This window comes from Pristiophorus japonicus, unplaced genomic scaffold (assembly GCF_044704955.1).
Source record: "Pristiophorus japonicus isolate sPriJap1 unplaced genomic scaffold, sPriJap1.hap1 HAP1_SCAFFOLD_652, whole genome shotgun sequence".
NCBI lineage: Eukaryota > Metazoa > Chordata > Chondrichthyes > Pristiophoridae > Pristiophorus > Pristiophorus japonicus.
In genome coordinates, this window is record NW_027254564.1 from 9,881 (window position 1) to 22,599 (window position 12,719).

A 12,719-nucleotide genomic window follows, 5' to 3' on the forward strand; every position below is an offset into this window, starting at 1 on the left:
CCCCTAATACCATGTGCTTTGATTTTGCACACCAATCTCTTTTGTGGGACCTTGTCAAAAGACTTTTGAAAGTCCAAATACACCACATCCACTGGTTCTCCCTTGTCCACTCTGCTAGTTACTTCCTCAAATAATTCCAGAAGATTTGTCAAGCAAGATTTCCCTTTCAAAAATCCATGCTGACTTGGACCGATCCTGTCACTGCTTTTCAAATGCGCTGCTATTTCATCCTTAATAATTGATTCCAACATTTTCCCCACTACTGATGTCAGGCTAACCGATCTATAATTACCCGTTTTCTCTCTCCCTCCTTTTTAAAAAGTGGTGTTACATTTGCTACCCTCCAGTCCACAGGAGCTGATCCAGAATCGATAGACTGTTTGAAAATGACCACCAATGCTTCCACTATTTCTCGGGCCACTTCCGTCTCTGGGAAGCAGACTATCAGGGCCCGGGGATTTATCGGACTTCAATCCCATCAATTTCCCGAAGACAATTTCCCGCATAATAAGGATATCCTTTAGTTCCTCCTTCTCACTGGACCCTCGGTCCCCTCGTACATTCGGAAGGTTATTTGTGTCTTCCTTCGTGAAGACAGAACCAAAGTATTTGCTGAGGGAGGACAGCCGGTGGTAATCAGCAGGTGGTTTCCTTGCCCATGCTTGATCTGAAGCTATGAGACTTCCTGGGGTCCGGAGTCAATGTTGAGCACTCCCAGGGCCACTCCCTCCCTTCCGACTGTATACCACTGTGCTGTCACCCCTATCCTGCCGGTGGGACAGGACATACCCAGGGATGGTGATGAAGGAAACAACTTACAGGCCCACCTAGCTTTGTATCATCAGGTCCCCTCATCCAAATCATTGATATAGATTGTCCGCATGCCAGACATGAGACTCCCAAAGCAAGCGCTCTACTCGGAGCTCCTTCACGGCAAACGAGCCAAAGGTGGGCAGAGGAAACATTACAGGGACCACACTCAAAGCCTCCCTGATAAAGTGCAACATCCCCACCGAAACCTGGGAGTCCCTGGCCAAAGACCAGTCCGCAGAAGTGGAGGAAGTGCATCCGGGAGGGCGCTGAGCACCTCGAGTCTCGTTGCCGAGAGCGTGCAGAAACCAAGCGCAGGCAGCAGAAGGACTCGTGCGGCAAACCAGTCCCACCATCCCCTTCCCTCAACCAATGTCTGTCCCACCTGTGACAGGGACTGTGGCTCTCATATTGGACTGTTGAGCCACTTAAGGACTCATTTTAAGAGTGGAATCACGTCTTCCTTGATTCCGAGGGACTGCCTATGATGATAGATTGTAAATAGCTGGGGCTCTAGCACCGAACCTTGCGATACCCCACGAGTTACAGTCTTGGAAATATATCGGCCGTTCCTTCATCGTCGCTGGGTCACAATCCTGGAACTCCCTCCTTAACAGCACTGTGGGAGCACCTTCACCACACGGACTGCAGCGGTTCAAGAAGGTGGCTCATCGTCACCTTCTCAACGGGTGATTAGGGATGGGCAATAAATGCCGGCCTTGACGTTCACAGCCCATAAAAAAAGGTCTTTCTGTTCCTGCAATCCCTTTAAAATTGCAGCATTTCGTTTATCTATCTCCTCGTTCTTCCGACCAAAGCCCCTCTCCTCACACTTGCAGCATTTACGACAATAAGTGTCTCTGAAAATCGTCATTCTCGCCCCGTTTCTCCGTCATCCTTAACTTACCCTTTGCTTCAAATCCGTCGCAATCCAGAACAACCAAACACTGGTCCTCGCGATACGGGTGAGGGACACACCATATCCACATATTCTAGCCAGGGGGCCAGGCTCCGGACCCGAGGATGAATCCTGTGCCTGGTGAGACAACAAACTCGCATGAGGTTAAAGAACGGCAGAGGTTGCACAAGACTGGGGCTTGTGTCTCTGCGGGATTACAAGGTTGAGTGGCGATCTGATCAAGGTGTTTCAAACAATTGACGATTTTGACAGGGCAGATAGAGAGAGAAACTATTTCGACTGATATGGGGGAGGGAGTCCAGAACAAGGGGGCGTAACCTTAAAATTAGAGTTCAGGGGGTCATAGAACCAGAGAAAGTTACGGCACGGAAGGAGGCCATTCTGGCCCATCGTGTCTGCGCCGGACGACCAAGAGCTACCCAGCCTAATCCCACTCTCCAGCTCTCGGTCCATCGCCCTGTAGATTACGTCACTTCAAGTGCACATCCAGGTACTGTTTAAATGTGGTGAGGGTTTCTGCCTCGACCATCCTTTCAGGCAGTGAGTTCCACCCCAGACCCCCACCGCCCTTTGGCTGAAGACATTTCCACTCAAATCCCCTCTAAACCTCCCCCCCAATTACTTTCAATCTCTGCCCCCTGGTTGTTGACCCCTCTGCCAATGGGAAACAGGTCCGTCCTATCTTGTTACAGTTATACAGGGTATTGGTGAGGCCACACCTGGAATACTGCGTGCAGTTTTGGTTTCCAGATTTAGGAAAGGATATACTTGTTTTGGAGGCAGTTCAGAGGAGGTTCACTCGGTTGATCCCAGGAATGAGGGTGTTGACTTATGAGGAAAGGTTGAGGAGGTTGAGCCTCTACTCATTGTAATTCAGAAAAATGAGAGGTGATCTTATCGAAACGTATACGATTATGAGGGGGCTTGACAAGGTGGATGCAGAGAGGATGTTTTCTCTGATGGGGGAGACTTTAACTAGGGGGCATGATCATGGAATAAGGGGCCGCCCATTTAAAACTGAGATGAGAAGGAATTTCTTCTCTCAGAGGGTTGTAAATCTATGGAATTCGCTGCATCAGAGAGCTGTGGAAGCTGGGTCATTGAATAAATTTAAGGCAGAGAGAGACAGTTTCTTAACTGATAAGTGGAAAGGGGTTAGGGGGAACGGGCTGGGAAGTGGACATGAGTCCATGATCAGATCAGCCATGATCGTATTAAATGGTGGAGCAGGCTCGAGGGGCCGAATGGCCGACTCCTGCTCCTATTTCTGATGTTCTTATGTTATCCCCTCGATAAACACGGCGTCTGAGTGGGACATAGCAACATCCCATAAACAGCAACTGAAATAGGTAAGAGGTGAACCTGGCCATTTTGCTGTTGGTTGAGGGAGAAATGTTGCCGTGGACAGCAGGAAAGAGAGATTCCCATTTTCATAGCTGCTCTCACAGCCTGGGGGTCAAGCCAAAGCCCTTGACAGCCAATCAGCTACTTTGGAAGAGTAGTCACTGCTGTATTGTGGGAAACGCAGTCGTCAAATTCGGCTCTGCCTGTTGGCATTGAGATAATGGCCAGATAATCTGTGACTTAGTGATGTTGGTTGGGGAAAACAGATTGGACCCAGGGAGAAATTCCTGGTCTTCATCCAAAAGTGCCGCAGTTACTTTTACATCAATCTGAGCTAGCAGATGAGACCTTGATTTTAGCGTCTCTTCTGAAAGACGGCCCCTCCGACAGTACGGCACCCCCTCAGCACTGCCCCTCCCTCAGTACTGGCCCTCCGACAGTGCAATTCTACCTCAGTACTGCCCCTCCGACAGTGCAGCACTCCCTCAGTACTGCCCCTCTGAGAGTGCGGCACTCCCTCAGTACAACCCCTCCGAATGTGCGGCATTCCCGCAGTACTGCCGCCTCCGACAGTGCGGCACTCCCTCAGTACTGCCCTTCTGATAGTGCTGCGTTCCCTCAGTACAGCCCCTTTGAAAGTGCTGCGCTCCCACAATACCGCCCCTCCGACAGTGCGGCACTCCCTCAGTGCATCACGTCCGACACTGCGGCACTCCATCAGTACTGCCCTCCGACAGTGCGGCACACCCTCAGTACTGCCCTCCGACAGTGGAGCGCTCACTCATTACTCCCCTCCGACAGTGCGGCACTCCCTCAGTACTGCCCTCCGACATTGCAGCGCTCCCTCAGTACTGCCCCTCCGACAGTGCAGCACTCCCTCAGTACTGCGCCTCTGACAGTGCGGCGCTCCCTCAGTACTACCCCTCCGACAGTGCGGCACTCCCTCAGTACTGTGCCTCCGACAGTGCGGCACTCCCTCAGTACTGCGCATCCGACAGTGCGGCACTCCCTCAGTACTGCCTCTCCGACAGTGCGGCACTTCCTCAGTACTGCGCCTCCGACAGTGTGACACTCCCTCAGTACGCAGGTACAGCGAGTAATCTGGAAGGCAAATGGAATGTTGGCCTTTATTGAAAGGGGGATAGAGTATAAAAGCAGGGAAGTCGTGCTACAACTGTTCAGGGTGTGGGTGTGGCCACACCTGGAGTACTGTGAACCGTATTGGTCACTGTATTTAAGTAAGGATCCACTTGCATTGGAGGCAGGTCAGCGAAGGTTCTCTAGATTTTTTCTGGAGATGAAGTGGTTGACTGATGCAGATCGGTTGACCAGGATGGGATTTTACTCATTGGAATTCAGAAGAATGTGAGGTGATCTTATTGAAACATATGATATAATAAGTGGGCTCAACAAGTTGAATGCAGAGAGGATATTTCCACAGAGTAGGGGAAACTAAAACTAGGGGACATAGTCTCAGAATAACGGGCCGCCCATTTAAAACTGAGATGAGGAGGAATTTCTTCTCTCAGAGGGTTGTAAACCTATCCACCGAAGGAGATAATTCAGCAGGGGACCAAAAACATCTTCAAAGAAGTAGGTTTTAAGGACCGTCTCAAAGGAGGAATTAGAAAGGCAAATAGGTTTATGGAGGGTGTTCCAGAGCTTGGGGCCCAGGCAGCTGAAGACACGGCCACCGATGGTTGAGCGATTATAATCAGGGTGTGCGCACAAGGACAATAGGAGGAGAGCAGAGATCTCAGAGGGGTGTAGGGGCTGGAGGGATTACAAAGATAGGGAGGGGTGCTGGGGCTGGAGGAGGTTATAGAGATAGGGATGTTTTTCCCGACCAATATGTCAAGGAGCCAACTGGAGGGCAGGCTATCCTAGACTGGGTGATGTGTAATGAGAAATGACTAATTAGCAATCTTATTGTGCGAGGCCCCTTGGGGAAGAGTGACCATAATATGGTAGACTTCTTTATTAAGATGGAGAGTGACACAGGTAATTCAGAGAAGAGGTTCCTGAACTTAAGGAAAGGTAACTTTGACGGTATGAGATGTGAATTGGCTAGAATAGACTGGCGAGTGATACTTGAAGGGTTGACGGTGGATAGGCAATGCCAAACATTTAAAGATCACATGGATGAACTTCAACAATTGTACACGACTGTCTGGAGTAAAAATAAAATGGGGAAGTTGGTTGAACCGTGGCTAACAAGGGAAATTAAGGGTAGTGATGAATCCAAGGAAGAGGCATATAAATTGGCCATAAAAAGCAGCAAACCTTGGAGAATTTTATAATACAGCAGAGTAAGACAAAGGGTTTAATTAGGAGGGTGAAAATAGAGTATGATAGGAAGCTTACTGGGAACATAAAAACTGACTGCAAAAGCTTGTATAGATATGTGAAGAGAAAAAGATCAGTGAAGACAAACGTAGGTCCCTTGCATTCAGACTCAGGTGAATTCATGATGGGAAACAATGAAATGGTGGACCAGTAAAACACATACTTTGGTTCTGTCTTCACGAAGGAAGACACAAATAACCTTCCGGAAATATTAAGGGACCGAGGGTCTAGTGAGAAGGAGGAACTGAAGGAAATCATTATTCGGTGGGAAATTGTGTTAGGGAAATTGATGGGTTTGAAGGCCGATAAATCCCCAGGGTTTGAAAGTCTGCATCCCAAAGTACTTAAGGAAGTAGCCCCATAAATAGTGGATGCATTGGTGATCATTTTCCAACAGTCTATCGACAATGGATTGGTTCCTATTTACTGGGGGTTAGCTAATGTAACAACACATTTTAAGAAGGGAGGGAGAGAGAAGACGGGTAATTACAGACCGGTTAGCCTGACGTCAATAGTGGGGAAATTGTTGGAATCAATTATTAAAAATGAAATAGCAGGACATTTGGAAAGCAGTGATGGGATTGGTCCAAGTCAGCATGGATTTATGAAAGGGGACTCCTGCTTCAGAAATCTTCCAGAATTTTTTGAGGATGTAACTAGTAGAGTGGACAAGGGAGAACCAGTGGATGTGGTGTATTTGACTTTCACAAGGCTTTTGACAAGGTCCCACACAAGAGATTGGCATGCAAAATTAAAGCATATGGTATTGGGGGTGATGTACTGACGTGGATAGAGAACTGGTTGGCAGACAGGAAGCAGAGAGTCGGGATAAACGGGTCCTTTTCAGAATGGCAGGCAGTGACTAGTGGGGTGCGGCAGGGTTGAGTGCTGGGACCCCAGCTATTTACTAATACATTAATGATTTGGATGAGGGAATTGATTGTAATATCACCACGTTTGCAGATGACACTAAGCTGGGAGCAGTGTCAGCTGTGAGGAGGACCCTAAAAGGCTGCAGGGTGACTTCGACAGGTGAGGTGAGTGGGCAAACGAGTGGCAGATGCAGTATAATGTGGATAAACGTGGGGTTATCCACTTTGGTGCCAAAAACACGAGGGCAAAATATTATCTGAATGGCGGCAGATTAGGGAAAGGGGAGGTGCAACGCGACCTGGGTGTCACGGTACATCAGACTTTAAAAATTGAAATGCAGGTACAACAGGCAGTGAAGAAGGGAAATGTTATCTTGGCCTTCATAGCTGGGGGATTTGAGTATAGGAGTAGGGAGGTCTTACTGCAGTTGTACAGGGCCTCAGTGAGGCCTCACCTGGAATATTGTGTTCAGTTTTGGTCTCCTAATCTGAGGAATGACGTTCTTGCTCTTGAGGCAGTGCACCAGACTGATTCCTGGGATGGCAGGACTGACATATGAGGAGAGGCTGGATCGACTGGGCCTGTATTCATTCGACTTTAGAAGAATGAGAGGGGATCTCATAGAAACATGTAAAATTATGACGGGACTGGACACGTTAGTTGCAGGAAGAATGTTCCCGATGTTGGGGAAGTCCAGAACCAGGCGACATCGTGTAAGGATAATGGGTCAGCTATTTAGGACTGAGATGAGGAGAAACTTCTTCACTCAGAGGGTTGTTCAACTGTGTAATTCCTTACAGCAGAGAGTTGTTGATGCCAGTTCATTTGATATATTCAAGAGGGAGTTAGATATGGCCCTTATGGATAAAGGGATCAAGGGGTATGGAGAGAAAGCAGGAAAGGGGTACTGAGGTGAATGATCAGCCATGATCTTTGAAGGTGGTGCAGGCATGAAGGGCCGAATGGCCTACTCCTGCACCTATTTTCTATGTTTCTATGTTTCTATAAGTTTGACTGTTGTGGCGAGTTGAGGCTGACACAGACACTAAAGAGGTTATAGCTGTATTTTGCAGAGACTAGAAGATGCCTCGATATTTTCAACTTGTATCTTTATTCATTTCTAAGCAATATCCAATACAAGTTGTGTACGTAAAATAGCATCTGAATACTATCGAAATTTAGGTATTTAAGTGGCTGGTCCAGTTAGATCTCCGGTCAATCATAATGCTCCAGGATGTTGTCGGTTGGTGATTCGTTGATGGGGATGCCATTGTATGTCAAGGGTTGGCGGGGCAGGGGGGTGAGGGAGGCGAGGGGGCGCTGGTGGAGTGGTTCAAATCTCTTTTTTTGGAGATTGTCATTGGCAGATTCTGCTGTGGTGCAAATGTTACTTGCCACTTATCAGATCAATCCTGAATGTCGTCTTGGGCTTGCTGCGTGCAACCATTGATGGCTTAATTTCCTGAGAGTTTGCAAATGGATCTCAACACTTTAATCATCAGAAAACATCCCCACTTCTGACCATATTTTGGAGAGAAGGTCTTTGATGAAGCAGCTTTAGATGGATGGGCCCAGGACACTGCGCTGAGGAACTCCTGAAACGGTGTCCTGAAGCTGAGATGTTTTACCTCCTACAATCACAATCATCTTCCTTTCTGCTAGGTATGACTCCAGCCGGTGCAGATGTTTTCCCCTGATTCTCATTGATTTTAATTCTACTAATGTTACTTGATGCACTTGATGACAAGGGAAGTCACTCTGACCTCACCTCTGGACTCAGCTATTTTTGTCCATGTTTGAAACAAGGCTGTAATGGGGTGTGGGGACAAATTACCTTTGCAGAGCTCAAAGTGAGCATCGATGATCAAAGGCCACTCCATGGCACTGTCCAATACACCTTCCATCAATTTGTTGAAGATTGAGATTTGACCGATGGTGCTGTGGTTGTTTGGATTGGATTGTTCATGCTTTTTGTGGACAGGACATACCTGGCCAGATTTCTACATTGTCGGCTGATGTCAGCATTGTGGCTGTACTGGAACAGTTTGCTTAGAGGCGGGCTAGTTTTGCAGAACGGGTCTTCAGCACTATAACTGGATGTTGTCGAGCCCAATCGCCTTTGCTCCATCCAGTGTGCTCTGCCGTTTCTTGATATCACATGGAATGAATCGAATTGGCTAAAGACTGGCTTCTCTTATTATGGTGACCTCCAGATGTGACTGATATGGTTCATCCACAAGGCACTTCTGACTGAAGATGTTTGCTTCCGCCTTGTCCCTTGCGCTCATGTGCTGGGCTCTGCCATCATTGAGGATGGGCATGTCCATTGAACTTTGTGCTTCAAATTGCAGTAAGTATAGATTCAAATATTACAGCACCCTCTATAAGGCATCGCGGACCTCTGTGAACAGAACAACCAACTGTGTATCTCATAAACCCATCCCATTGAGGGATTGAAGATTGAACAGCACAGATTCTAAAACAGGAAGTGTAAGTTAGAAAAGTGTCAAAATCAGGGATTGAAAGCGAAATAAAGAAATGGAAAAAATATTGAGAGGGAGAACATCGAGCCTCAAAGAAAGATACATTAATATTTTTTAATGTTTAGTTTTAAAAATGATCTCCATCGACAACTAAAATCTGAAAGTTTGCGACTCCACTTTCAACAATGTTAATTATCAGTGTCAGAGAGGTTGTTAATGTTAATTATCAGTGTCAGAGAGGTTATTAATGTTAATTATCAGTGTCAGAGAGGTTGTTAATGTTAATTATCAGTGTCAGAGAGGTTGTTAATGTTAATTATCAGTGCCAGAGAGGTTGTTAATGTTAATTATCAGTGTCAGAGAGGTTGTTAATGTTAATTATCAGTGCCAGAGAGGTTGTTAATGTTAATTATCAGTGTCAGAGAGGTTGTTAATGTTAATTATCAGTGCCAGAGAGGTTGTTAATGTTAATTATCAGTGCCAGAGAGTTTGGTAATGTTAATTATCAGTGCCAGAGTGGTTGTTTTGCTGTAATTACATTTAACACGCTTTTAAAAATGTCACTTAGACTGATGTGGACAATCCCTAAATCCGATATGGACAATCACTAGATTTATGCTGCGAGATATGTCAATGAGAAACATTACAGAAGAACTTTAATGTTGAGAACTGTGAATTGATGCATTGTGAAGAAAGAGCGAGGAGAATCGATATAAACAAAAAAATCCAATTTTAAAATGGGTGCAGGAACCGAGTGACCTGGGGCTTTAGAGACTCAAATCATTGATGGTGGCAGGACGATCTGATACAGCTGGTCAAAAGCATATGGAAAATATACTTTTTAAATAGAGAGACAGCATACAAAAGCACTTAGGTTATGCTAAATCTTTGTAAATCATTGATTCGGGCTCAACTGAAGGTTTTTGTCCAAATCAGGATGCCACAAATGAGGAAGGATATCACGCCCTTGGCGATGGTGCAGAGCAGTGTTCCGAGGATGTTAGCAGTGATGAGGAATTTTATTTACGTGGATAGTCTATAGAAGCTTGGATTATTCTCCTCAGAGCAGGGAAGCATAAAGAGAGATTAATTAAAGGTGTTAAAATTATGAGTGATTTTATTAAAATAAATTCGGAGGAGGTATCTCCACTGACAGACAGATCGGTAACCAGAGGACAAAGATTGATGTAATTTGCAGAAGTGCAGGAGGGTAGATCAGGGGAATGTGTTTACATAGCGAGTTGTTATGAGCTGGAATACACTGCCTCAAAGGGTGCTGGAAGTATATGTAATAGCACCCTTCAAGAGGGAAGTGAATATAAAATTCATACAGAAATCTTTGAAGGGCTATGCGGAAAGAGCAGGAATGTGAGTGTAACTGGATAGCTCTGTCAGAAAGTCAGCACAGACACGGTGGCCGAATGGCCTCTTTCTGTGCCGTATCATTGCGTGACTCTACAATTCAGTAAGAAGACTGTTTTGGTGCCGTGGCATCGAAATCCAGTTCCTGAATGACGTCACTTTTTCTATCGAATAACACATGTGAAGATACCAGCATTACCTGAAAAAACAGCTGATAAATAAAGAGAATATAGCTCAATATGCGACCCGTCACAAGTGAGAAAAATCAGCCTGCAATACAACAGATACCAGGTCTGATTCATTGGTTTTTCTGCAGTGATATACCTTGTTGATCTCTGACGCAGTAATGCACGTGTTGTGTAAACGATTGAAATAAACTATCAACTGCGCAATTACTTTTGAGTTTTAAGACAAACTTATTTTCTCCTTACACCTACTGCCTATTCGCCCGCCTTACCTTTCGCCCATAAGGAGCTCCATTATTTGTTGGTGCTTGGTAATCATTCGAGCAATTGGGTAGGTGTCAACACTACATTTCTCAACATGTCCAGTGAGTGTTCAGTCATATGTGCACCTGTAATTTCCCCGCACAAACCTCTCGCGCTAGTTGAATTTTGACAGAACAGGCGGGGTTGGAATCTGAAAGGATCGTGTTAGAAATCAGGGGCTCAAAATATATAAAACCAACACGTAAATACTGTATGTAAATCATTGTTTTGGATTGGAGCCGAAATATCACTTCAGAGATGTATTTAGAAACATTAATGTTGTGGAACCCTGCAGAGATGTTATAGCATTCTGCACTATGACAATCATTATCTGTTGTTTACAACTTAAGATTTCAACTTTGGTTAGGTACCTTTAAGACAATCTGTTATAGAAAGAATCAGAATGGATGGAAGCGGTAGGAATCATCGTAAACATGTGATACATCATAAAGGAGACAACACTCTCAAGCGAGCAGTTTTCGGGTTTGGCTTCATGGGACCAAAGGCAGAATACGGACAAAAGAGATAAGATCTGAATTTCAAATAACAACCCTGGGAAAGTGTAACAAATAAAGACATGTGGCCAAAATCTTTAGGGCGGGTTTTTGACAAAAGTCGAGACAAAGAACCAGAAGTCTTATTGGATATTACGTTTTTATGGAAACATCTATCGGTCAAAGGTATTGTAAATAGCCCATGTCATGTCCATCCCAAACAAGAGAATATCAGTAGCCTGTTCAAGGTTGTACTCACAAGCGGCGTGAGGGGAGAGTGAACCAAAAGTGGTACTGGTCGTATACTCTTCGAATGATCCCATGCTTTACCGATGAAACCACGAGACAAATAGAAAGAGATTACAAGCGAGAGAACTGCTCAAGTGCACCAGCCGTTTGTCCGATCGGATCGGCAACAACTATCTGTTATTCCTGTTCAGCTAATGTGTTATATTCTGTCTTAAACTCTGATTAAACACATATCCACCAGATCGGTTTATAGTCGATCCTGATTTCAAGTGACTAAAGGCAGCTTTAACTTTGGCTAGTTATAATGAATGGTGGAAATCCAGCTGTGCATCCTTTCCACCCTGTCCCCTCTATATCAGCCTCGGTTGGCTTCAATGGGAGTAAGGTTACAGGCGGCGTGCAAACCCCGCCTTCATCCGGTTCCATCAATTTCCCGACTGCCAGTTTAGTTTAAAATTGCCTCCTCCATGAGAGGAAATCAATTTCCTCTCCCTCCACCCGACGAATTCCAAGCAAGTCTAGAATCTGGAAGTTTCCTATACTATGTGCCTGAGCAATTAGCTGTCAATACGGGCTGATTTATGGAATAGCAAAAGCAGACTTTAGCTAGTGCATGTGTTGTCCTCAAATCCCTATATCCAATATGACGGGTCTGTGCCGAACTTTGATGTACTGGAGCGGATTTTCATTCAACACTGAAAGCCTGGGGAGAGGCCTTGTACTAAGCAGGCACCTGTTATTTTCAGGTTATTTTGTTTAGAAACTCCGGTAAAAAGTGGAATGTTACACGTTCCATTCTTTTTCTCAGATTGTTGTTGATGAGGATGCAGACTTTCATGAGTGCCGCCCAATTTTTGTTCCCTATGTCCACTCTGAGCAGAAAATGACCGGGTGTCAGAAGGGATCGTCAAGTGTATTCCACAATAGAACATGCAATCAAAGAGGTGAGGCTGAAGCTCACTGAAAATTGGGCTTCAGCTTGCTATGCTTATATCTGCAAGCTTCAGATGCCAAACTTCTGATGCAGCTCCTTGGTCGTGACACAGGATAATTCGGTTGGCAGCGACAGCGAGCCAGCCATTGGAACAAGGAGGTAGGCAAAAGGTTAGAGCGTGAGCCCATTCCTGCACCATCTAACTCCACATTAAGGCAAGTTAAAAACTGTTTTACTTACCTTCTGTTGGTGGCCTCCCTAGATGCCTGTAAGGACCATTACAGACAGAGGCATTAGAAATTATAATTGGAATTAATGAAATGACAGCGTCATGAAACAAATATTTCCAACTGTCTTGAAGGAGAAGGCATACATACATTCTAGAAATAGTGGAGAACCAAGATTCGAGTGCAGATT